Genomic DNA, 25522 nt, shown 5'->3' with positions numbered 1-25522 from the left:
CACTGGGGCCAACCATCAATGCAAATGCGAGCAGCAGAGGATGCACTCGGCTAAAATACTGTGATGGCAAAAAGGAGTTCAACGACGTCTTCACCTACACGAAAAGAGTGTCGTGATCCGGATTTGGACTGGGGATGCTGCGGGCACAACACAAAGTACTAAACAACTTAACAGAGAAAGCAATCCACTCACTCAGGCCTGCACACGACCGCTTAGAAGTGACTGAACATACATAGTCGACAGCAAGCTTCAGCTCGTTTCTCTAAAGTCCCCCACCACTGCTTGCTGAGACAGCAACCAAGCATACAGAAGGCAAAACAACACCAAATGCTGGGAAATAACACATCGCCACATCTTTTCTTGAAGAGGAAGCCCACCTTCCTCAAAGGCTGGTAAGAGGACAGCAAGTGATTAGGGGAGGTCTGCAACAAAGTGACAGACCTTCGCCCGAACAGGGACTTGAACCCTGGACCCTCAGATTAAAAGTCTGATGCTCTACCGACTGAGCTATCCGGGCTCTTACCAAGGAACAGGCACCTCGGGGATTTAACAGCACTTTCTCCATAAAGTGTTCCTGCTTTGTCAGCTTAAAATTTGTGGCATCAAATGATGAAGACCACAATTTGTAAAGGGGCAAGAGAGATGGGCTGCTCCTGGCAAGCTAGGAACACTGACATTGAAAGAGTGTTCTTTTTTTCATGGCCGGTTGCTAACTCTAAGGTGGTTTGGACAAACAAGTAATTGGTACACAATGAGTAGGTTTCTGTTTCACTATGCTAAGAGAGAGCAAATCCGACATTTCAAAACACTAATATGCAAGATTCTCCACAAAATAGAATGCAGCAACTCTTGAGCTGCACACTGTGAAGGCCTTGGAGTTATCGGGGATGCCAAAGCCATTGCTCCGATTGCCTGAATAGAATGGCCAAAATCACAGATGATCTGGGCCTTTTGAAACGGTGCTCACTTCAGGCTTGAACAGAGATGTGGGTTACCTAAAATACGTGCTGCATATGAAGTTAAAGAAAAAAGCAGCTCGTACTCAGCTCCTGTCGCAAACAGACAAAGTGACGAGGATCCACGTAGTCGGCAGGGTTCGAACCTGCGCGGGGAGACCCCAATGGATTTCGAGTCCATCGCCTTAACCTCTCGGCCACGACTACTCCTGCCTGTGGGTCACATGCTATTTTTTTTTCTGGATGTGAGCAACAGAGAACACCGGGGCCAACCATCAATGCCAATGTGAGCAGCAGAGGATGCACTCGGCTAAAGTACTGTGATGGCAAAAAGGAGTTCAATGACAAGGAACAGGCACCTCGGGGATTTAACAGCACTTTCTCCATAAAGTGTTCCTGCTTTGTCAGCTTAAAATTTGTGGCATCAAATGATGAAGACCACAATTTGTAAAGGGGCAAGAGAGATGGGCTGCTCTTGGCAAGCTAGGAACACTGACATTGAAAGAGTGTTCTTTTTTTCATGGCCGGTTGCTAACTCTAAGGTGGTTTGGACAAACAAGTAATTGGTACACAATGAGTAGGTTTCTGTTTCACTATGCTAAGAGAGAGCAAATCCGACATTTCAAAACACTAATATGCAAGATTCTCCACAAAATAGAATGCAGCAACTCTTGAGCTGCACACTGTGAAGGCCTTGGAGTTATCGGGGATGCCAAAGCCATTGCTCCGATTGCCTGAATAGAATGGCCAAAATCACAGATGATCTGAGCCTTTTGAAACGGTGCTCATTTCAAGCTTGAAAAGAGATGTGGGTTGCCCATTTTAAGTGCTGCATATGAAGTAAGAGAAAAATCCAGATTGTACACAGCTTCTGGATGTCACAATTCCTGTCGCAACCAGACAAAGTGACAAGGATCAACGTAGTCGGCAGGGTTCGAACCTGCGCGGGGAGACCCCAATGGATTTCAAGTCCATCGCCTTAACCTCTCGGCCACGACTACTCCTGCCTGTGGGTCACATGCTATTTTTTTTCTGGATGTGAGCAACAGAGGACACTGGGGCCAACCATCAATGCAAATGCGAGCAGCAGAGGATGCACTCGGCTAAAATACTGTGATGGCAAAAAGGAGTTCAACGACGTCTTCACCTACACGAAAAGAGTGTCGTGATCCGGATTTGGACTGGGGATGCTGCGGGCACAACACAAAGTACTAAACAACTTAACAGAGAAAGCAATCCACTCACTCAGGCCTGCACACGACCGCTTAGAAGTGACTGAACATACATAGTCGACAGCAAGCTTCAGCTCGTTTCTCTAAAGTCCCCCACCACTGCTTGCTGAGACAGCAACCAAGCATTACAGAAGGCAAAACAACACCAAATGCTGGGAAATAACACATCGCCACATCTTTTCTTGAAGAGGAAGCCCACCTTCCTCAAAGGCTGGTAAGAGGACAGCAAGTGATTAGGGGAGGTCTGCAACAAAGTGACAGACCTTCGCCCGAACAGGGACTTGAACCCTGGACCCTCAGATTAAAAGTCTGATGCTCTACCGACTGAGCTATCCGGGCTCTTACCAAAGACAGGCACCTCGGGGATTTAACAGCACTTTCTCCATAAAGTGTTCCTTCTTTGTCAGCTTAAAATGTGTGGCATCAAATGATGAAGACCACAATTTGTAAAGGGGCAAGAGAGATGGGCTGCTCCTGGCAAGCTAGGAACACTGACATTGAAAGAGTGTTCTTTTTTTCATGGCCGGTTGCTAACGTTGTTAGGTATCCTAAAATATGATTTTATTAATAATCTTCCTCCTTTCTTTGTACATGTTGAGTAGACTACACTTTTTAGGTCAAACATTTGCTATTTGCATTTCATCGATTGCAAAGTTCAAATCAGAACGAGAATACTAGCGATAGCTAACCATCAAAAACTAGAATATCGTTTACTAGCTACCAGATTGATAATTCGCTACTACTCTAGCGAATTAGAGAGGTTAGAGAGAGGCATTCTTTTTTCGATGGGGGGTTCGATGCTCCCTGCACACGCAAGGTCTCTCGCTCGCTTTCTCTCTCTGCCGTCCGCGCGCGTTGGAGCACAGTCTCTGTCTCGCGTGCGCGCTCGCTCTAGATTCCGGGAGATTTGAACTAATTTGCGGTATAACTTGTCGATCACGAGTGGCTCAACAGGTAGATCTATAGATAAACTCATCTTTCAGGGATTTGACCGACCGGGTTGACAATTTAGCGTGAGAAACCGGGGGTGTGGCGTACGTGTGAGCGTGTGAAACCAATCAAATGCGGGTGTCTCACGGCCAATGCGTGAGTTGGCAGCTCTGCAATGTTGATCCTCGTTCTGCCTTTAACGCGATCACTTTCTCTTTTTCTCTTTTTGCTTTGCTCCGATAAAACCTTTGCTTTCTTGTTTTTCTGTGCTGCTTCGGCCATGACTATAACATTTGGCTCGCAAGTCCGATTTTAAGGAAGTGGGGGTGGTGGTGGAAGTGACGTATATGCCGTAAAGCAGTCGAATTTTGTAGTTCTCTTTGTTCGCCGGTTACTACCCGAAACCCGAAGTTTAAAAGTACGATTAAAAACGCTACAGACCCCGTCAGGCTATGGCAGACGTGTCATTCAACCTATTGTAAGTCGATGTACCATCACAAGAGACTTGGAAATATATTATGAAGGTTGAAAAGTTACCTGTTGTTACTTTAATTACTCTCCAAAAGTGTTACTTTACCACCACCGTGAAACCACAGAAATAAATTACAATGACTCTTTTTTTAACACATCATTCATAAACCAAAAAAACAGAGCTACACTGTCTTGTAGAAACACAGAGATCTCAAAATTTAGCACATTAATCTCAACAATGGTGGCAATATTTTTTTTTATTCATGCAGCAGTGCATGCTGGGAGTTTTATACTATCCTGGAAGCGATTTTTTTTTGAAGGGTGGTAGGGGAAGACTCGTTAATATTCATTGGGGAACTAATCCCTGATTGGCTCACCGTGACGCATTTCTAATGAGATGTGATAGAGAAAACGGACATCGTCTCCTTCGTGACAACAGACACTTTCACGAAGGTAAGGCATACCTGTCAACATTTGGTTATCCAAATCCGGAAGATTTGTGCGGAGACCGCTCACGAACTTCGCAAACTTCTGTATCTTTGTGGGGACACCGTCTTGATCTGCCACGTCAATCTCAGTGACGTGTGACAGCGAACCAATTGCGGATTAGTTCCCCAATGAATATTAATGAGTCTTCCCCTACCACCCTACAAAAAAAAAAAAATTGCATCCTGGAACCCAGCATGCACTACTGCATTAAACTTTTGATTGTTACCATTGTTGAGATTCATATTATATTTCTTGATGTCTGTGTGTGTCTGAGTCAGACATGATTTTTTTTGCATTACGTGATTACAATATTCTTTAGAAGACATGATTAACAGAATTTTGATTTCATGTTGTAGATTCACAGATTTATTTTATAGCCATAAATTAACGTAAGTTTCGTATTAAATACCAATACATTCAAAGAATATATACAGGAAAGATCTAAAAATCAGATGTGTCCAGAATGACTCACATCATCTCAAAAGCCAATAACACCAAATAAATTTTCTCGTTACTTTTTCTTGCTACAACTAATGTGTTTTATAAACTCACTGTTACAGCAGTCAGAGAGAGATGAATGTAAGAACTTCAGGGACAAGAGACCAACTAAAGCAAATACTGATCTCCATTATGGTGACAACAAACTTTATTATTTTTACTTTATTATCTGTTAATTCTCCACAAGAACTTTTGTACATGTATGAAATAAATAATCGTAAACTGGTTTGTAAACTGGTTTCACACTCAGTGTTGCTGGAGGTCAGTTGTAGTTTTTGTGTTTCTCTTTTCTGTTCTTGTTTCTCTGTCCTTCAGTGATTCTGCTTATCAGGTGTTCATCAGTGTCTCAATTCACTCACTTCTTTTCATTCAAGTGGACTATATTAGTGAACTAATGTAGGGAATAGTGAATGAGGGTATAGACCAATTTTCAGTTGGTAAACATGGTGACGTTTTTCTGTGGGCGGAGCTTAGGTGGTGGCAGAACGATCCCTCTGGCCGCTTCTCTAACGTAAAGTCTGCAAGTTTTGTTAGCTTGTTTTTAACAATGACTGGAGAAAATCCGATTTTATCTTAATGTGCAAGGTCACTCACTGTCCAGGACCACGATTGTTATTTGCAAAAGTTAATTTTAATCGGACAGAACCAGATTGGCCGACCCGTACACTCATTGAGGATCTGACAGGATTAACGTTAACGTTACCTCCGGTTGAGTGAACTGACTTCTACACCTACCTGATAGAGAAACGGAGGGCATGTAAATCTTTAGATGCCTATAACTATGTGCTGAATGGTCATGTACAAGACTTGTGTGGTACGATCCGCAGTTCTGCCTAGCCAGCGCCGAGAAGACGACAATGTAAAGAGTGACATTGCGGTGCAATTTTAATGAGGTGAATATTTCTAGAAATAAAAAATTGCAGATAAAGCATATTAATTTTTCATTGATTCTTGCACCCAACAACACAACAAGATGACATTTAATAATAAGAAGAATAATTTAAGATCCTTATTTTGTAGCCGAATCTGTGCTGGTTTGTATTTGCCGCCTCCAGTTTTCCCTTTGTTCTGCCACCAGCTAGCGCCGTGACGTAACTGTGACGTCGGCTGAAAATTGGTCTATAGGGTGTGATTAGGAACACAGCCTCTGAGTGTCAACTTTGAGAGCTGTTAATTCACAGTATATTCCTGTAGGCTAGTTTTGTTTTCTACAGTATATTACTGTTTTAATGGGAAATGGTATGATAGTGTCAGAATTTGGCCTTTTGCCAGTATTTTACTGTGAAAAAACTGGTAAGGTCTAACAGTGTAGCCAAAATCCTCAGAATGCCTATTTTCCCTAATGCTTAATTATGGTACATGACATCCGAGAATAACCTAAATGACGCTACGTTGGCGAGATTCCCTAAGCGCTGCGCGGCGCCCCCAAATAATTTTTTGGCCCCCAAACGACGCCTATGGTTCGATCCGGCCTCTCCCCTTGAGGCCGGGGACGGTGGTCCCGTCTCCCGAGACCCTCCAGGGGCCCCGAAACGGGGCAAAATGGCCCTAAAAATGCTTTTTGCCCTTCCTGTCAGAGAAGTCACAGGAAGGATGCAGTTTTTGACTTAGACATTTTCAGCAGGTCAATGTGGTGAAGTCACACCTGTGACTTATTTGACAGGGTCCCTCTAGGCTGTTCGTGGAAATTACATTAAAAAGGTCATATTTCATAAATACAGTGGTTATATGTGCTTCAACCTGTTGTATGCCACACAGGGGACACAATACAACACACTCATGTACAGTACAGCTTTTAATTGGGCAAAATTTGCATAAAATTGAACTGTCAACAGACCGCCTATAGGGCTGCCGTCAAATTGGTTGCAGGTTGGATGCTGTTTCTGACTTAGACATTTTCAGCCGGTGAATCCCCGTAAGGCACAGGGGATTTCAACACATGTGTTGAAGGCCAGTGAGTAACTTATTAAGCTACAGGTTTGATGCTGATTTGGACTGGGTGTATCTCAAGAACCAAGCCGACTTTCGGCTCCATACTCGGGGGTCATGGGGGGCCTAAGGGTCCCTACCCACGCCCGGAGTTTGGAGCTCCAAGTCGGCGTGGTTTCCGAGATACACCCGGACAAAGTTCCACAGGAAGTCGCCATATCTCGGGAACCAAGCCGACTTTCGGCTCCATACTCGGGGGTCATGGGGGGCCCATGGGTCCCTACCCACGCCCGGAGTTTGGAGCTCCAAGTCGGCGTGGTTTCCGAGATACACCCGGTCAAAGTTCCACAGGAAGTCGCCATATCTCGGGAACCAAGCCGACTTGGGGCTCCATACTCTTGGGTCATGGGGGGCCCATGGGTCCCTAACCACGCCCGGAGTTTGGAGCTCCAAGTCGGCGTGGTTTCCGAGATACACCCGGTCAAAGTTCCACAGGAAGTCGCCATATCTCGGGAACCAAGCCGACTTGGGGCTCCATACTCTTGGGTCATGGGGGGCCGATGGGTCCCTACCCACGCCCGGAGATTGGAGCTCCAAGTCGGCGTGGTTTCCGAGAAACACCCGGTCAAAGTTCCACAGGAAGTCGCCATATCTCGGGAACCAAGCCGACTTGGGGCTCCATACTCTTGGGTCATGGGGGGCCCATGGGTCCCTACCCACGCCCGGAGTTTGGAGCTCCAAGTCTGCGTGGTTTCCGAGATACACCCGGTCAAATTTCCACAGGAAGTCGCCATTTCTCGGGAACCAAGCCGACTTGGGGCTCCATACTCTTGGGTCATGGGGGGCCCATGGGTCCCTACCCACGCCCGGAGTTTGGAGCTCCAAGTCGGCGTGGTTTCTTAGATACACACGGTCAAAATCCCACAGGAAGTTGCCGTATCTCAGAAACGGAAGGTCCCAGCAGCTGGAAACGGTGGGGTCTGAAGGGTCCCTACGGGCCCCCCTCATACCCGGAGTTTAAAGCTCCAACTCGGCTTAACTCCCATGATACAACCGGTTATACATTAGGGACTTTTGGACAAAACGGTCGATATCTCGGAAATGACGGGCCCCAGCGGATCGTCCTTTGGGGCAGTGAGGGGGCCCTAGGGGCCCTCTCAGAGCCCAGAGTCCCGAGCCTCTAGGACCCTTCCTTCTGAAGTGCACCCTTTCCTGTTGGCCCCCGCATCTCGGCCTGTGGGGGCGCTAGAAGCTCGGACTAGGGTGCGTTGGAAAGGGCCCCTAGGGACCTTACTTTGACCCGAGTTTGGTGTCGCTAGGCCGCTTGGTCCCCGAGTTATAGCTGTTCAAAGTTCGAAGCACACCTGTAACTTATTCGACAGAGCCCCTATAGGCTTCCTCCTGGACTGTACATTAATGGGTCATATTTCATAAATACAGTGGTTTTATGAGGTGAAACCTACTGTACACCACACAGTGGACACCACACAACACACTCATGCACATTTAACCCATTAATTATGCACAATTTGCATAATATTACACTGTCAACTGACAGCCTATAGGGCCGCCGTCAAATAGGTTGCAGGTTGGATGCTGTTTCTGACTTAGACATTTTCAGCCGGTGAATCCCCGTAAATCAACACATGTGTTGAAGGCCAGTGAGTGACTTATTGAGCTACAGCTTGGATGCTGATTTGGACCGGGTGTATCTCAAGAACCAAGCCGACTTTCGGCTCCATACTCGGGGGTCATGGGGGGCCTAAGGGTCCCTACCCACGCCCGGAGTTTGGAGCTCCAAGTCGGCGTGGTTTCCGAGATACACCCAGTCAAAGTTCCACAGGAAGTCGCCATATCTCAAGAACCAAGCCGAATTTCGGCTCCATACTCGGGGGTCATGGGGGGCCTAAGGGTCCCTACCCACGCCCGGAGTTTGGAGCTCCAAGTCGGCGTGGTTTCCGAGATACACCCAGTCAAAGTTCCACAGGAAGTCGCCATATCTCAAGAACCAAGCCGACTTTCGGCTCCATACTCGGGGGTCATGGGGGGCCTAAGGGTCCCTACCCACGCCCGGAGTTTGGAGCTCCAAGTCGGCGTGGTTTCCGAGATACACCCAGTCAAAGTCCCACAGGAAGTTGCCGTATCTCAGACACGGAAGGTCCCAGCAGCTGGAAACGGTGGGGTCTGAAGGGTCCCTATAGGCCACCCTCATACCCGGAGTTTGAAGCTCCAACTCGGCTTAACTCCCATGATACACCCGGTTATACATAAGGAACTTTTGGACAAAACGGTCAATATCTCGGAAATGACGGGCCCCAGCGGATCGTCCTTTGGGGCAGTGAGGGGGCCCTAGGGGCCCTCTCAGACCCCAGAGTCCCGAGACTCTAGGACCCTTCCTTCTGAAGTGCACCCTTTCCTGTTGGCCCCCGTATCTCGGCCTGTGGGGGCGCTAGAAGCTCGGACTAGGGCGCGTTGGAAAGGGTCCCTAGGGACCTTACTTTGACCCGAGTTTGGTGTCGCTAGGCCACTTGGTCCCCGAGTTATAGCCGTTCAAAGTTCGAAGCACACCTGTAACTTATTCGACAGAGCCCCTATAGGCTTCCTCCTGGACTGTACATTAATGGGTCATATTTCATGAATACAGTGGTTTTATGAGGTGAAACCTACTGTACACCACACAGTGGACACCACACAACACACTCATGCACATTTCACCCATTAATTATGCACAATTTGCATAATATTACACTGTCAACAGACAGCATATAGGGCCGCCGTCAAATAGGTTGCAGGTTGGATGCTGTTTCTGACTTAGACATTTTCAGCCGGTGAATCCCCGTAATTCAACACATGTGTTGAAGGCCAGTGAGTGACTTATTGAGCTACAGGTTGGATGCTGATTTTGACCGGGTGTATCTCAAGAACCAAGCCGACTTTCGGCTCCATACTCGGGGGTCATGGGGGGCCCATGGGTACCTACCCATGCCCGGAGTTTGGAGCTCCAAGTCGGCGTGGTTTCCGAGATACACCCGGTCAAAGTCCCATCTTTGACCAGGCATAACTCAAGAACCAAGCCGACTTTGGGCTCCATACTCTGTGGTCATGGGGGGGCCAAGGGTACCTACCCAAGCCCGGAGAATGATGCTCCAAGTCGGCGTGGTTTCCGAGATACAACCGGTAAAAGTCTGGTAATGGCATGTCAACAGACAGCCTATAGGGGACCCATCGGATAAGTTACAGATGGGATGCTTTTTTCGACTTAGAAATTTTCTAACTCTAACCCCTCTGGGTAAGGACCCCCACCCTGGTCCACCCTCTGCCCGACTCAGAGAACCAGAGCTCAGAGCAGGGACCCCCACCCTGGTCCACCATCTGCCCGACTCAGAGAACCAGAGCTCCAGGCAGGGACCCCCACCCTGGTCCACCCTCTGCCCGACTCAGAGAACCAGAGCTCAGAGCAGGGACCCCCACCCTGGTCCACCATCTGCCCGACTCAGAGAACCAGAGCTCCGGGCAGGGACCCCCACCCTGGTCCACCCTCTGCCCGACTCAGAGAACCAGAGCTACCCCAGAGCAAAGGCCTGCACCCTCACCCGAGCACCAGGCGAACCCGGGGGTCCCAAACTTAAGCCCTGGCATTACTGTCCCAGCCACCCCGCGCCACCAGAGAACCAAGCTACTGGTAACCCAAAATCGACTTAGGTTTTGGCGGCCGCTCTGGTTCTCTGGTTCCCTCCGGCCGAGGTTCTCCGGCTCTAGCCCGACTTGGAGAACCAGAGCTCCGGGCAGGGACCCCCACCCTGGTCCACCCTCTGACCGACTCGGAGAACCAGAGCTACCCCAGGGCAAAGGCCTCCACCCTCACCAGAGCACCAGGCGAACCCGGGGGTCCCAAACTTAAGCCCGGGCATTACTGTCCCAGCCACCCCGCGCCACCAGAGAACCAAGCCACTGGTAACCCAAAATCGACTTAGGTTTTGGCGGCCGCTCTGGTTCTCTGGTTCCCTCCGGCCGAGGTTCTCCGGCTCTAGCCCGACTTGGAGAACCAGAGCTCTGGGCAGGGACCCCCACCCTGGTCCACCCTCTGCCCGACTCGGAGAACCAGAGCAAAGGCCTCCACCCTCACCCGAGCACCAGGCGAACCCCGGGGTCCCAAACTTAAGCCCGGGCATTACTGTCCAAGCCACCCCGCGCCACCAGAGAACCGGGCCACTGGTAACCCAAAATCGACTTGCTCCTGGATTGCTCCTGGATTGCTTTTGGATTGCTCCTGGAGGCCCCCTCCCTCCAGGATTTTTTTGCCAGCCAGAGTGCACCCTGGCTGGCCTCGGATTGCTCCTGGAGGCCCTCTCCCTCCAGATTTTTTTTACCCAGTCAGGATTGATGTTTTCCCCAGTCAGGGGGCATTATTGGCTTGGATTTTACCCCAGCCAGAGTACACCCTGGCTGGCCTTGGATTGCTCCTGGAGGCCCTCTCCCTCCAGGATTTATGCCCAGCCAGAGTGCCCCCTGTCTGGGCTTGGATTGCTCTTGGAGGCCCTCTCCCTCCAGATTTTTTTTCCCCAGTCAGGATAAACGTTTTCCCCAGTCAGGATTTTTTTTATCCCCAGACAGAGTGACCCCTGGCTGGGCTTGGATTGCTCCTGGAGGCCCTCTCCCTCCAGGATTTTTTCCCCAGTCACGATAAACGTTTTCCCCAGTCAGGGGGCACTATTGGCTTGGATTTTACCCAGAGTACACCCTGGCTGGCCTTGGATTGCTCCTGGAGGCCCTCTCCCTCCAGGATTTTTTCCCCCAGTCACGATTAACGTTTTCCCCAGTCAGGGGGCACTATTGGCTTGGATTTTACCCCAGCCAGAGTGCACCCTGGTTGGGCTTGGTTTGCTCTTTGTACCTCTCCTCATAAAACCCCGGAGGGCCATTTTAGGACCGTCTTAGCTTCAGATGGACCTCCAGGCGTGGCGGTTAAATCTGCATTTGACCCAGGATGGGCCACCTTCCCCGGGGCAGGCCGAGGAGTCTCGAGTGCCTGGAGCTCCATGAGTAACGCAACGTTTTGGACTTAGGTTTTGGATTGCTCCTGGAGGCCCCCTCCCTCCAGGATTTTTACCCAGCCAGAGTGCACCCTGGCTGGGCTTGGATTGCTCCTGGAGGCCCTCTCCCTCCAGGACTTCCAGAGCTCCATGGCACGGACAAATTTATATTTTACCCCAGCCAGAGTGCACCCTGGCTGGGCTTGGATTGCTCCTGGAGGCCCTCTCCCTCCAGGATGTTTTCCCCAGTCACGATAAACGTTTTCCCCAGTCAGGGGGCACTATTGGCTTGGATTTTACCCCAGCCAGAGTACACCCTGGCTGGCCTTGGATTGCTCCTGGAGGCCCTCTCCCTCCAGGATTTATGCCCAGCCAGAGTGCCCCCTGGCTGGGCTTGGATTGCTCTTGGAGGCCCTCTCCCTCCAGGACTTCCAGAGCTCCATGGCACGGCCAAATTTATATTTTAACCCAGTCAGAGCGCACACTGGCTGGGTTTGGATTGCTCCTGGAGGCCCTCTCCCTCCAGGATTTTTACCCCAGCTAGAGTGCACCCTGGCTGGGCTTGGATTGCTCCTGGAGGCCCTCTCCCTCCAGGATTTTTTTCCCCGGTCACGATAAACGTTTTCCCCAGTCAGGGGGCACTATTGGCTTGGATTTTACCCCAGCAAGAGTGCACCCTGGTTGGGCTTGGTTTGCTCTTTGTACCTCTCCTCATAAAACCCCGGAGGTCCATTTTAGGACCGTCTTAGCTTCAGATGGACCTCCAGGGGTGGCGGTTAAATCTGCCTTTGACCCAGGATGGGCCACCTTCCCCGGGGCAGGCCGTGGAGTCTCGAGTGCCTGGAGCTCCATGAGTAACGCAACGTTTTGGACTTAGGTTTTGGATTGCTCCTGGAGGTCCCCTCCCTCCAGGATTTTTACCCAGCAAGAGTGCACCCTGGCTGGGCTTGGATTGCTCCTGGAGGCCCTCTCCCTCCAGGACTTCCAGAGCTCCATGGCACGGACAAATTTATATTTTACCCCAGCCAGAGTGCACCCTGGCTGGGCTTGGATTGCTCCTGGAGGCCCTCTCCCTCCAGGATGTTTTCCCCAGTCACGATGAACGTTTTCCCCAGTCAGGGGGCACTATTGGCTTGGATTTTACCCCAGCCAGAGTACACCCTGGCTGGCCTTGGATTGCTCCTGGAGGCCCTCTCCCTCCAGGATTTATGCCCAGCCAGAGTGACCCCTGGCTGGGCTTGGATTGCTCCTGGAGGCCCTCTCCCTCCAGGACTTCCAGAGCTCCATGGCACGGACAAATTTATATTTTACCCCAGTCAGAGCGCACACTGGCTAGGCTTGGATTGCTCCTGGAGGCCCTCTCCCTCCAGGATTTATCTCCAGCCAGAGTGCACCCTGGCTGGGCTTGGTTTGCTCTTTGTACCTCTCCTCATAAAACCCCGGAGGTCCATTTTTGGACCGTCTTAGCTTCAGATGGACCTCCAGGGGTGGCGGTTAAATCTGCCTTTGACCCAGGATGGGCCACCTTCCCCGGGGCAGGCCGAGGAGTCCCGAGTGCCTGGAGCTCCATGAGTAACGCAACGTTTTGGACTTAGGTTTTGGATTGCTCCTGGAGGCCCCCTCCCTCCAGGATTTTTACCCAGCCAGAGTGCACCCTGGCTGGGCTTGGATTGTTCCTGGAGGCCCTCTCCCTCCAGGACTTCCAGAGCTCCATGGCACGGACAAATTTATATTTTACCCCAGCCAGAGTGCACCCTGGCTGGGCTTGGATAGCTCCTGGAGGCCCTCTCCCTCCAGGATTTTTTTCCCCAGTCACGATAAACGTTTTCCCCAGTCAGGGGGCACTATTGGCTTGGATTTTACCCCAGCCAGAGTGCACCCTGGTTGGGCTTGGATTGCTCTTTATGAGGAGAGGTACAAAGAGCAATCCAAGCCCAGTCAGGGGGCACTATTGGCTTGGATTTTACCCCAGCCAGAGTGCACCCTGGTTGGGCTTGGATTGCTCTTTGTACCTCTCCTCATAAAACCCCGGAGGTCCATTTTAGGACCGTCTTAGCTTCAGATGGACCTCCAGGGGTGATTAGGGGAGGTCTGCAACAAAGTGGAACCTTCACCCTAACAGGGACTTGAACCCTGGACCCTCAGATTAAAAGTCTGATGCTCTACCGACTGAACTATCCGGGCTCTTACCAAGGATCAGGCACCTCGGGGATTTAACAGCACTTTCTCCATAAAGTGTTCCTGCTTTGTCAGCTTAAAATTTGTGGCATCAAATGATGAAGACCACAATTTGTAAAGGGGCAAGAGAGATGGGCTGCTCCTGGCAAGCTAGGAACACTGACATTGAAAGAGTGTTCTTTTTTTCATGGCCGGTTGCTAACTCTAAGGTGGTTTGGACAAACAAGTAATTGGTACACAATGAGTAGGTTTCTGTTTCACTATGCTAAGAGAGAGCAAATCCGACATTTCAAAACACTAATATGCAAGATTCTCCACAAAATAGAATGCAGCAACTCTTGAGCTGCACACTGTGAAGGCCTTGGAGTTATCGGGGATGCCAAAGCCATTGCTCCGATTGCCTGAATAGAGTGGCCAAAATCACAGATGATCTGAGCCTTTTGAAACGGTGCTCATTTCAAGCTTGAAAAGAGATGTGGGTTGCCCATTTTAAGTGCTGCATATGAAGTAAGAGAAAAATCCAGATTGTACATAGCTTCTGGATGTCACAATTCCTGTCGCACACAGTGACAAGGATCAACGTAGTCAGCAGGGTTCGAACCTGCGCGGGGAGACCCCAATGGATTTCAAGTCCATCGCCTTAACCTCTCGGCCACGACTACTCCTGCCTGTGGGTCACATGCTATTTTTTTTCTGGATGTGAGTAAAAGAGGACACTGGGGCCAACCATCAATGCAAATGCGAGCAGCAGAGGATGCACTCGGCTAAAATACTGTAATGGCAAAAAGGAGTTCAACGACGTCTTCACCTACACGAAAAGAGTGTCGTGATCCGGATTTGGACTGGGGATGCTGCGGGCACAACACAAAGTACTAAACAACTTAACAGAGAAAGCAATCCACTCACTCAGGCCTGCACACGACCGCTTAGAAGTGACTGAACATACATAGTTGACAGCAAGCTTCAGCTCGTTTCTCTAAAGTCCCCCACCACTGCTTGCTGAGACAGCAACCAAGCATTACAGAAGGCAAAACAACACCAAATGCTGGGAAAAAACACATCGCCACATCTTTTCTTGAAGAGGAAGCCCACCTTCCTCAAAGGCTGGTAAGAGGACAGCAAGTGATTAGGGGAGGTCTGCAACAAAGTGACAGACCTTCGCCCGAACAGGGACTTGAACCCTGGACCCTCAGATTAAAAGTCTGATGCTCTACCGACGGAGCTATCCGGGCACCTCAGGGATTTAACAGCACTTTCTCCATAAAGTGTTCCTGCTTTGTCAGCTTAAAATTTGTGGCATCAAATGATGAAAACCACAATTTGTAAAGGGGCAAGAGAGATGGGCTGCTCCTGGCAAGCTAGGAACACTGACATTGAAAGAGTGTTCTTTTTTTCATGGCCGGTTGCTAACTCTAAGGTGGTTTGGACAAACAAGTAATTGGTACACAATGAGTAGGTTTCTGTTTCACTATGCTAAGAGAGAGCAAATCCGACATTTCAAAACACTAATATGCAAGATTCTCCACAAAATAGAATGCAGCAACTCTTGAGCTGCACACTGTGAAGGCCTTGGAGTTATCGGGGATGCCAAAGCCATTGCTCCGATTGCCTGAATAGAATGGCCAAAATCACAGATGATCTTGGCCTTTTGAAACGGTGCTCACTTCAGGCTTGAACAGAGATGTGGGTTTCCTAAAATACGTGCTGCAAATGAAGTTAAAGAAAAAAGCAGCTCGTACTCAGCTCCTGTCGCAAACAGACAAAGTGACGAGGATCCACGTAGTCGGCAGGGCTCGAACCTGCGCGGGGAGACCCCAATGGATTTCGAGTCCATCGCCTTAACCTCTCGGCCACGACTACTCCTGCCTGTGGGTCACATGCTATTTTTTTTTCTGGATGTGAGCAACAGAGAACACCGGGGCCAACCATCAATGCCAATGTGAGCAGCAGAGGATGCACTCGGCTAAAGTACTGTGATGGCAAAAAGGAGTTCAATGACAAGGAACAGGCACCTCGGGGATTTAACAGCACTTTCTCCATAAAGTGTTCCTGCTTTGTCAGCTTAAAATTTGTGGCATCAAATGATGAAGACCACAATTTGTAAAGGGGCAAGAGAGATGGGCTGCTCCTGGCAAGCTAGGAACACTGACATTGAAAGAGTGTTCTTTTTTCCATGGCCGGTTGCTAACTCCAAGGTGGTTTGGACAAACAAGTAATTGGTGCACAATGAGTAGGTTTCTGTTTCACTATGCTAAGAGAGAGCAAATCCGACATTTCAAAACACTAATATGCAAGATTCTCCACAAAATAGAATGCAGCAACTCTTGAGCTGCACACTGTGAAGGCCTTGGAGTTATCGGGGATGCCAAAGCCATTGCTCCGATTGCCTGAATAGAATGGCCAAAATCACAGATGATCTGGGCCTTTTGAAACGGTGCTCACTTCAGGCTTGAACAGAGATGTGGGTTTCCTAAAATACGTGCTGCATGTGAAGTTAAAGAAAAAAGCAGCTCGTACTCAGCTCCTGTCGCAAACAGACAAAGTGACGAGGATCCACGTAGTCGGCAGGGTTCGAACCTGCGCGGGGAGACCCCAATGGATTTCGAGTCCATCGCCTTAACCTCTCGGCCACGACTACTCCTGCCTGTGGGTCACATGCTATTTTTTTTTCTAGATGTGAGCAACAGAGAACACCGGGGCCAACCATCAATGCCAATGTGAGCAGCAGAGGATGCACTCGGCTAAAGTACTGTGATGGCAAAAAGGAGTTCAATGACAAGGAACAGGCACCTCGGGGATTTAACAGCACTTTCTCCATAAAGTGTTCCTGCTTTGTCAGCTTAAAATTTGTGGCATCAAATGATGAAGACCACAATTTGTAAAGGGGCAAGAGAGATGGGCTGCTCCTGGCAAGCTAGGAACACTGACATTGAAAGAGTGTTCTTTTTTCCATGGCCGGTTGCTAACTCCAAGGTGGTTTGGACAAACAAGTAATTGGTGCACAATGAGTAGGTTTCTGTTTCACTATGCTAAGAGAGAGCAAATCCGACATTTCAAAACACTAATATGCAAGATTCTCCACAAAATAGAATGCAGCAACTCTTGAGCTGCACACTGTGAAGGCCTTGGAGTTATCGGGGATGCCAAAGCCATTGCTCCGATTGCCTGAATAGAATGGCCAAAATCACAGATGATCTGGGCCTTTTGAAACGGTGCTCACTTCAGGCTTGAACAGAGATGTGGGTTTCCTAAAATACGTGCTGCATATGAAGTTAAAGAAAAAAGCAGCTCGTACTCAGCTCCTGTCGCAAACAGACAAAGTGACGAGGATCCACGTAGTCGGCAGGGTTCGAACCTGCGCGCGGAGACCCCAATGGATTTCGAGTCCATCGCCTTAACCTCTCGGCCACGACTACTCCTGCCTGTGGGTCACATGCTATTTTTTTTTCTGGATGTGAGCAACAGAGAACACCGGGGCCAACCATCAATGCCAATGTGAGCAGCAGAGGATGCACTCGGCTAAAGTACTGTGATGGCAAAAAGGAGTTCAATGACAAGGAACAGGCACCTCTGGGATTTAACAGCACTTTCTCCATAAAGTGTTCCTGCTTTGTCAGCTTAAAATTTGTGGCATCAAATGATGAAGACCACAATTTGTAAAGGGGCAAGAGAGATGGGCTGCTCCTGGCAAGCTAGGAACACTGACATTGAAAGAGTGTTCTTTTTTCCATGGCCGGTTGCTAACTCCAAGGTGGTTTGGACAAACAAGTAATTGGTGCACAATGAGTAGGTTTCTGTTTCACTATGCTAAGAGAGAGCAAATCCGACATTTCAAAACACTAATATGCAAGATTCTCCACAAAATAGAATGCAGCAACTCTTGAGCTGCACACTGTGAAGGCCTTGGAGTTATCGGGGATGCCAAAGCCATTGCTCCGATTGCCTGAATAGAATGGCCAAAATCACAGATGATCTGAGCCTTTTGAAACGGTGCTCATTTCAAGCTTGAAAAGAGATGTGGGTTGCCCATTTTAAGTGCTGCATATGAAGTAAGAGAAAAATCCAGATTGTACACAGCTTCTGGATGTCACAATTCCTGTCGCAACCAGACAAAGTGACAAGGATCAACGTAGTCGGCAGGGTTCGAACCTGCGCGGGGAGACCCCAATGGATTTCAAGTCCATCGCCTTAACCTCTCGGCCACGACTACTCCTGCCTGTGGGTCACATGCTATTTTTTTTCTGGATGTGAGCAACAGAGGACACTGGGGCCAACCATCAATGCAAATGCGAGCAGCAGAGGATGCACTCGGCTAAAATACTGTGATGGCAAAAAGGAGTTCAACGACGTCTTCACCTACACGAAAAGAGTGTCGTGATCCGGATTTGGACTGGGGATGCTGCGGGCACAACACAAAGTACTAAACAACTTAACAGAGAAAGCAATCCACTCACTCAGGCCTGCACACGACCGCTTAGAAGTGACTGAACATACATAGTCGACAGCAAGCTTCAGCTCGTTTCTCTAAAGTCCCCCACCACTGCTTGCTGAGACAGCAACCAAGCATACAGAAGGCAAAACAACACCAAATGCTGGGAAATAACACATCGCCACATCTTTTCTTGAAGAGGAAGCCCACCTTCCTCAAAGGCTGGTAAGAGGACAGCAAGTGATTAGGGGAGGTCTGCAACAAAGTGACAGACCTTCGCCCAAACAGGGACTTGAACCCTGGACCCTCAGATTAAAAGTCTGATGCTCTACCGACTGAGCTATCCGGGCTCTTACCAAGGAACAGGCACCTCGGGGATTTAACAGCACTTTCTCCATAAAGTGTTCCTGCTTTGTCAGCTTAAAATTTGTGGCATCAAATGATGAAGACCACAATTTGTAAAGGGGCAAGAGAGATGGGCTGCTCCTGGCAAGCTAGGAACACTGACATTGAAAGAGTGTTCTTTTTTCCATGGCCGGTTGCTAACTCCAAGGTGGTTTGGACAAACAAGTAATTGGTGCACAATGAGTAGGTTTCTGTTTCACTATGCTAAGAGAGAGCAAATCCGACATTTCAAAACACTAATATGCAAGATTCTCCACAAAATAGAATGCAGCAACTCTTGAGCTGCACACTGTGAAGGCCTTGGAGTTATCGGGGATGCCAAAGCCATTGCTCCGATTGCCTGAATAGAATGGCCAAAATCACAGATGATCTGGGCCTTTTGAAACGGTGCTCACTTCAGGCTTGAACAGAGATGTGGGTTTCCTAAAATACGTGCTGCATATGAAGTTAAAGAAAAAAGCAGCTCGTACTCAGCTCCTGTCGCAAACAGACAAAGTGACGAGGATCCACGTAGTCGGCAGGGTTCGAACCTGCGCGCGGAGACCCCAATGGATTTCGAGTCCATCGCCTTAACCTCTCGGCCACGACTACTCCTGCCTGTGGGTCACATGCTATTTTTTTTTCTGGATGTGAGCAACAGAGAACACCGGGGCCAACCATCAATGCCAATGTGAGCAGCAGAGGATGCACTCGGCTAAAGTACTGTGATGGCAAAAAGGAGTTCAATGACAAGGAACAGGCACCTCGGGGATTTAACAGCACTTTCTCCATAAAGTGTTCCTGCTTTGTCAGCTTAAAATTTGTGGCATCAAATGATGAAGACCACAATTTGTAAAGGGGCAAGAGAGATGGGCTGCTCCTGGCAAGCTAGGAACACTGACATTGAAAGAGTGTTCTTTTTTTCATGGCCGGTTGCTAACTCCAAGGTGGTTTGGACAAACAAGTAATTGGTGCACAATGAGTAGGTTTCTGTTTCACTATGCTAAGAGAGAGCAAATCCGACATTTCAAAACACTAATATGCAAGATTCTCCACAAAATAGAATGCAGCAACTCTTGAGCTGCACACTGTGAAGGCCTTGGAGTTATCGGGGATGCCAAAGCCATTGCTCCGATTGCCTGAATAGAATGGCCAAAATCACAGATGATCTGAGCCTTTTGAAACGGTGCTCATTTCAAGCTTGAAAAGAGATGTGGGTTGCCCATTTTAAGTGCTGCATATGAAGTAAGAGAAAAATCCAGATTGTACACAGCTTCTGGATGTCACAATTCCTGTCGCAACCAGACAAAGTGACAAGGATCAACGTAGTCGGCAGGGTTCGAACCTGCGCGGGGAGACCCCAATGGATTTCAAGTCCATCGCCTTAACCTCTCGGCCACGACTACTCCTGCCTGTGGGTCACATGCTATTTTTTTTCTGGATGTGAGCAACAGAGGACACTGGGGCCAACCATCAATGCAAATGCGAGCAGCAGAGGATGCACTCGGCTAAAATACTGTGATGGCAAAAAGGAGTTCAACGACGTCTTCACCTACACGAAAAGAGTGTCGTGATCCGGATTTGGACTGGGGATGCTGCGGGCACAACACAAAGTACTAAACAACTTAACAGAGAAAGCAATCCACTCACTCAGGCCTGCACACGACCGCTTAGAAGTGACTGAACATACATAGTCGACAGCAAGCTTCAGCTCGTTTCTCTAAAGTCCCCCACCACTGCTTGCTGAGACAGCAACCAAGCATACAGAAGGCAAAACAACACCAAATGCTGGGAAATAACACATCGCCACATCTTTTCTTGAAGAGGAAGCCCACCTTCCTCAAAGGCTGGTAAGAGGACAGCAAGTGATTAGGGGAGGTCTGCAACAAAGTGACAGACCTTCGCCCAAACAGGGACTTGAACCCTGGACCCTCAGATTAAAAGTCTGATGCTCTACCGACTGAGCTATCCGGGCTCTTACCAAGGAACAGGCACCTCGGGGATTTAACAGCACTTTCTCCATAAAGTGTTCCTGCTTTGTCAGCTTAAAATTTGTGGCATCAAATGATGAAGACCACAATTTGTAAAGGGGCAAGAGAGATGGGCTGCTCCTGGCAAGCTAGGAACACTGACATTGAAAGAGTGTTCTTTTTTTCATGGCCGGTTGCTAACTCTAAGGTGGTTTGGACAAACAAGTAATTGGTACACAATGAGTAGGTTTCTGTTTCACTATGCTAAGAGAGAGCAAATCCGACATTTCAAAACACTAATATGCAAGATTCTCCACAAAATAGAATGCAGCAACTCTTGAGCTGCACACTGTGAAGGCCTTGGAGTTATCGGGGATGCCAAAGCCATTGCTCCGATTGCCTGAATAGAATGGCCAAAATCACAGATGATCTGGGCCTTTTGAAACGGTGCTCACTTCAGGCTTGAACAGAGATGTGGGTTTCCTAAAATACGTGCTGCATATGAAGTTAAAGAAAAAAGCAGCTCGTACTCAGCTCCTGTCGCAAACAGACAAAGTGACGAGGATCCACGTAGTCGGCAGGGTTCGAACCTGCGCGGGGAGACCCCAATGGATTTCGAGTCCATCGCCTTAACCTCTCGGCCACGACTACTCCTGCCTGTGGGTCACATGCTATTTTTTTTTCTGGATGTGAGCAACAGAGAACACCGGGGCCAACCATCAATGCCAATGTGAGCAGCAGAGGATGCACTCGGCTAAAGTACTGTGATGGCAAAAAGGAGTTCAATGACAAGGAACAGGCACCTCGGGGATTTAACAGCACTTTCTCCATAAAGTGTTCCTGCTTTGTCAGCTTAAAATTTGTGGCATCAAATGATGAAGACCACAATTTGTAAAGGGGCAAGAGAGATGGGCTGCTCCTGGCAAGCTAGGAACACTGACATTGAAAGAGTGTTCTTTTTTCCATGGCCGGTTGCTAACTCCAAGGTGGTTTGGACAAACAAGTAATTGGTGCACAATGAGTAGGTTTCTGTTTCACTATGCTAAGAGAGAGCAAATCAGACATTTCAAAACACTAATATGCAAGATTCTCCACAAAATAGAATGCAGCAACTCTTGAGCTGCACACTGTGAAGGCCTTGGAGTTATCGGGGATGCCAAAGCCATTGCTCCGATTGCCTGAATAGAATGGCCAAAATCACAAATGATCTGGGCCTTTTGAAACGGTGCTCACTTCAGGCTTGAACAGAGATGTGGGTTTCCTAAAATACGTGCTGCATATGAAGTTAAAGAAAAAAGCAGCTCGTACTCAGCTCCTGTCACAAACAGACAAAGTGACGAGGATCCACGCAGTTGGCAGGGTTCGAACCTGCGCGCGGAGACCCCAATGGATTTCGAGTCCATCGCCTTAACCTCTCGGCCACGACTACTCCTGCCTGTGGGTCACATGCTATTTTTTTTTCTGGATGTGAGCAACAGAGAACACCGGGGCCAACCATCAATGCCAATGTGAGCAGCAGAGGATGCACTCGGCTAAAGTACTGTGATGGCAAAAAGGAGTTCAATGACAAGGTACAGGCACCTCGGGGATTTAACAGCACTTTCTCCATAAAGTGTTCCTGCTTTGTCAGCTTAAAATTTGTGGCATCAAATGATGAAGACCACAATTTGTAAAGGGGCAAGAGAGATGGGCTGCTCCTGGCAAGCTAGGAACACTGACATTGAAAGAGTGTTCTTTTTTTCATGGCCGGTTGCTAACTCTAAGGTGGTTTGGACAAACAAGTAATTGGTACACAATGAGTAGGTTTCTGTTTCACTATGCTAAGAGAGAGCAAATCCGACATTTCAAAACACTAATATGCAAGATTCTCCACAAAATAGAATGCAGCAACTCTTGAGCTGCACACTGTGAAGGCCTTGGAGTTATCGGGGATGCCAAAGCCATTGCTCCGATTGCCTGAATAGAATGGCCAAAATCACAGATGATCTGGGCCTTTTGAAACGGTGCTCACTTCAGGCTTGAACAGAGATGTGGGTTTCCTAAAATACGTGCTGCATATGAAGTTAAAGAAAAAAGCAGCTCGTACTCAGCTCCTGTCGCAAACAGACAAAGTGACGAGGATCCACGTAGTCGGCAGGGTTCGAACCTGAGCGGGGAGACCCCAATGGATTTCGAGTCCATCGCCTTAACCTCTCGGCCACGACTATTCCTGCCTATGGGTCACATGCTATTTTTTTTTCTGGATGTGAGCAACAGAGAACACCGGGGCCAACCATCAATGCCAATGTGAGCAGCAGAGGATGCACTCGGCTAAAGTACTGTGATGGCAAAAAGAAGTTCAATGACAAGGAACAGGCACCTCGGGGATTTAACAGCACTTTCTCCATAAAGTGTTCCTGCTTTGTCAGCTTAAAATTTGTGGCATCAAATGATATAGACCACAATTTGTAAAGGGGCAAGAGAGATGGGCTGCTCCTGGCAAGCTAGGAACACTGACATTGAAAGAGTGTTCTTTTTTCCATGGCCGGTTGCTAACTCCAAGGTGGTTTGGACAAACAAGTAATTGGTGCACAATGAGTAGGTTTCTGTTTCACTATGCTAAGAGAGAGCAAATCCGACATTTCAAAACACTAATATGCAAGATTCTCCACAAAATAGAATGCAGCAACTCTTGAGCTGCACACTGTGAAGGCCTTGGAGTTATCGGGGATGCCAAAGCCATTGCTCCGATTGCCTGAATAGAATGGCCAAAATCACAGATGATCTGGGCCTTTTGAAACGGTGCTCACTTCAGGCTTGAACAGAGATGTGGGTTTCCTAAAATACGTGCTGCATATGAAGTTAAAGAAAAAAGCAGCTCGTACTCAGCTCCTGTCGCAAACAGACAAAGTGACGAGGATCCACGTAGTCGGCAGGGTTCGAACCTGCGCGCGGAGACCCCAATGGATTTCGAGTCCATCGCCTTAACCTCTCGGCCACGACTACTCCTGCCTGTGGGTCACATGCTATTTTTTTTTCTGGATGTGAGCAACAGAGAACACCGGGGCCAACCATCAATGCCAATGTGAGCAGCAGAGGATGCACTCGGCTAAAGTACTGTGATGGCAAAAAGGAGTTCAATGACAAGGAACAGGCACCTCGGGGATTTAACAGCACTTTCTCCATAAAGTGTTCCTGCTTTGTCAGCTTAAAATTTGTGGCATCAAATGATGAAGACCACAATTTGTAAAGGGGCAAGAGAGATGGGCTGCTCCTGGCAAGCTAGGAACACTGACATTGAAAGAGTGTTCTTTTTTCCATGGCCGGTTGCTAACTCCAAGGTGGTTTGGACAAACAAGTAATTGGTGCACAATGAGTAGGTTTCTGTTTCACTATGCTAAGAGAGAGCAAATCCGACATTTCAAAACACTAATATGCAAGATTCTCCACAAAATAGAATGCAGCAACTCTTGAGCTGCACACTGTGAAGGCCTTGGAGTTATCGGGGATGCCAAAGCCATTGCTCCGATTGCCTGAATAGAATGGCCAAAATCACAGATGATCTGAGCCTTTTGAAACGGTGCTCATTTCAAGCTTGAAAAGAGATGTGGGTTGCCCATTTTAAGTGCTGCATATGAAGTAAGAGAAAAATCCAGATTGTACACAGCTTCTGGATGTCACAATTCCTGTCGCAACCAGACAAAGTGACAAGGATCAACGTAGTCGGCAGGGTTCGAACCTGCGCGGGGAGACCCCAATGGATTTCAAGTCCATCGCCTTAACCTCTCGGCCACGACTACTCCTGCCTGTGGGTCACATGCTATTTTTTTTCTGGATGTGAGCAACAGAGGACACTGGGGCCAACCATCAATGCAAATGCGAGCAGCAGAGGATGCACTCGGCTAAAATACTGTGATGGCAAAAAGGAGTTCAACGACGTCTTCACCTACACGAAAAGAGTGTCGTGATCCGGATTTGGACTGGGGATGCTGCGGGCACAACACAAAGTACTAAACAACTTAACAGAGAAAGCAATCCACTCACTCAGGCCTGCACACGACCGCTTAGAAGTGACTGAACATACATAGTCGACAGCAAGCTTCAGCTCGTTTCTCTAAAGTCCCCCACCACTGCTTGCTGAGACAGCAACCAAGCATACAGAAGGCAAAACAACACCAAATGCTGGGAAATAACACATCGCCACATCTTTTCTTGAAGAGGAAGCCCACCTTCCTCAAAGGCTGGTAAGAGGACAGCAAGTGATTAGGGGAGGTCTGCAACAAAGTGACAGACCTTCGCCCGAACAGGGACTTGAACCCTGGACCCTCAGATTAAAAGTCTGATGCTCTACCGACTGAGCTATCCGGGCTCTTACCAAGGAACATGCACCTCGGGGATTTAACAGCACTTTCTCCATAAAGTGTTCCTGCTTTGTCAGCTTAAAATTTGTGGCATCAAATGATGAAGACCACAATTTGTAAAGGGGCAAGAGAGATGGGCTGCTCCTGGCAAGCTAGGAACACTGACATTGAAAGAGTGTTCTTTTTTTCATGGCCGGTTGCTAACTCTAAGGTGGTTTGGACAAACAAGTAATTGGTACACAATGAGTAGGTTTCTGTTTCACTATGCTAAGAGAGAGCAAATCCGACATTTCAAAACACTAATATGCAAGATTCTCCACAAAATAGAATGCAGCAACTCTTGAGCTGCACACTGTGAAGGCCTTGGAGTTATCGGGGATGCCAAAGCCATTGCTCCGATTGCCTGAATAGAATGGCCAAAATCACAGATGATCTGGGCCTTTTGAAACGGTGCTCACTTCAGGCTTGAACAGAGATGTGGGTTTCCTAAAATACGTGCTGCATATGAAGTTAAAGAAAAAAGCAGCTCGTACTCAGCTCCTGTCGCAAACAGACAAAGTGACGAGGATCCACGTAGTCGGCAGGGTTCGAACCTGCGCGGGGAGACCCCAATGGATTTCGAGTCCATCGCCTTAACCTCTCGGCCACGACTACTCCTGCCTGTGGGTCACATGCTATTTTTT

General features: G+C 48.6%; 20 non-coding genes across 20 annotated transcripts; all 20 read right to left on the bottom strand.

The window, feature by feature from the left end:
- Positions 1–444: 444 nt before the first annotated feature.
- Positions 445–517, bottom strand: trnak-uuu (transfer RNA lysine (anticodon UUU)). Its single transcript has one exon. It is a non-coding gene; the product is annotated as a tRNA-Lys (tRNA).
- A 564-nt stretch (positions 518–1081) lies between these two features.
- trnas-cga (transfer RNA serine (anticodon CGA)) lies at positions 1082–1163 on the bottom strand. Its single transcript has one exon. It is a non-coding gene; the product is annotated as a tRNA-Ser (tRNA).
- Positions 1164–1875: 712 nt separating this feature from the next.
- On the bottom strand, positions 1876–1957 carry trnas-uga (transfer RNA serine (anticodon UGA)). Its single transcript has one exon. It is a non-coding gene; the product is annotated as a tRNA-Ser (tRNA).
- A 497-nt stretch (positions 1958–2454) lies between these two features.
- On the bottom strand, positions 2455–2527 carry trnak-uuu (transfer RNA lysine (anticodon UUU)). Its single transcript has one exon. It is a non-coding gene; the product is annotated as a tRNA-Lys (tRNA).
- An 11769-nt stretch (positions 2528–14296) lies between these two features.
- trnas-uga (transfer RNA serine (anticodon UGA)) lies at positions 14297–14378 on the bottom strand. The gene has a single exon. It is a non-coding gene; the product is annotated as a tRNA-Ser (tRNA).
- Positions 14379–15494: 1116 nt separating this feature from the next.
- On the bottom strand, positions 15495–15576 carry trnas-cga (transfer RNA serine (anticodon CGA)). The gene has a single exon. It is a non-coding gene; the product is annotated as a tRNA-Ser (tRNA).
- A 696-nt stretch (positions 15577–16272) lies between these two features.
- trnas-cga (transfer RNA serine (anticodon CGA)) lies at positions 16273–16354 on the bottom strand. Its single transcript has one exon. It is a non-coding gene; the product is annotated as a tRNA-Ser (tRNA).
- A 696-nt stretch (positions 16355–17050) lies between these two features.
- Positions 17051–17132, bottom strand: trnas-cga (transfer RNA serine (anticodon CGA)). The gene has a single exon. It is a non-coding gene; the product is annotated as a tRNA-Ser (tRNA).
- A 712-nt stretch (positions 17133–17844) lies between these two features.
- trnas-uga (transfer RNA serine (anticodon UGA)) lies at positions 17845–17926 on the bottom strand. The gene has a single exon. It is a non-coding gene; the product is annotated as a tRNA-Ser (tRNA).
- Positions 17927–18422: 496 nt separating this feature from the next.
- trnak-uuu (transfer RNA lysine (anticodon UUU)) lies at positions 18423–18495 on the bottom strand. The gene has a single exon. It is a non-coding gene; the product is annotated as a tRNA-Lys (tRNA).
- Positions 18496–19059: 564 nt separating this feature from the next.
- On the bottom strand, positions 19060–19141 carry trnas-cga (transfer RNA serine (anticodon CGA)). Its single transcript has one exon. It is a non-coding gene; the product is annotated as a tRNA-Ser (tRNA).
- A 712-nt stretch (positions 19142–19853) lies between these two features.
- On the bottom strand, positions 19854–19935 carry trnas-uga (transfer RNA serine (anticodon UGA)). Its single transcript has one exon. It is a non-coding gene; the product is annotated as a tRNA-Ser (tRNA).
- Positions 19936–20431: 496 nt separating this feature from the next.
- On the bottom strand, positions 20432–20504 carry trnak-uuu (transfer RNA lysine (anticodon UUU)). Its single transcript has one exon. It is a non-coding gene; the product is annotated as a tRNA-Lys (tRNA).
- Positions 20505–21068: 564 nt separating this feature from the next.
- trnas-cga (transfer RNA serine (anticodon CGA)) lies at positions 21069–21150 on the bottom strand. Its single transcript has one exon. It is a non-coding gene; the product is annotated as a tRNA-Ser (tRNA).
- A 696-nt stretch (positions 21151–21846) lies between these two features.
- Positions 21847–21928, bottom strand: trnas-cga (transfer RNA serine (anticodon CGA)). Its single transcript has one exon. It is a non-coding gene; the product is annotated as a tRNA-Ser (tRNA).
- Positions 21929–22624: 696 nt separating this feature from the next.
- On the bottom strand, positions 22625–22706 carry trnas-cga (transfer RNA serine (anticodon CGA)). The gene has a single exon. It is a non-coding gene; the product is annotated as a tRNA-Ser (tRNA).
- A 696-nt stretch (positions 22707–23402) lies between these two features.
- trnas-cga (transfer RNA serine (anticodon CGA)) lies at positions 23403–23484 on the bottom strand. The gene has a single exon. It is a non-coding gene; the product is annotated as a tRNA-Ser (tRNA).
- Positions 23485–24196: 712 nt separating this feature from the next.
- Positions 24197–24278, bottom strand: trnas-uga (transfer RNA serine (anticodon UGA)). Its single transcript has one exon. It is a non-coding gene; the product is annotated as a tRNA-Ser (tRNA).
- Positions 24279–24774: 496 nt separating this feature from the next.
- trnak-uuu (transfer RNA lysine (anticodon UUU)) lies at positions 24775–24847 on the bottom strand. Its single transcript has one exon. It is a non-coding gene; the product is annotated as a tRNA-Lys (tRNA).
- A 564-nt stretch (positions 24848–25411) lies between these two features.
- On the bottom strand, positions 25412–25493 carry trnas-cga (transfer RNA serine (anticodon CGA)). Its single transcript has one exon. It is a non-coding gene; the product is annotated as a tRNA-Ser (tRNA).
- Positions 25494–25522: the final 29 nt, after the last annotated feature.

Source organism: Rhinichthys klamathensis, unplaced genomic scaffold (genome assembly GCF_029890125.1).
Source record: "Rhinichthys klamathensis goyatoka isolate OS25496 unplaced genomic scaffold, OSU_Roscu_1.1 h1tg000141l_1, whole genome shotgun sequence".
NCBI lineage: Eukaryota > Metazoa > Chordata > Actinopteri > Cypriniformes > Leuciscidae > Rhinichthys > Rhinichthys klamathensis.
The sequence above is the reverse complement of the archived record's forward strand: the minus strand, read 5'-3'. Positions and strand labels throughout refer to the sequence as shown.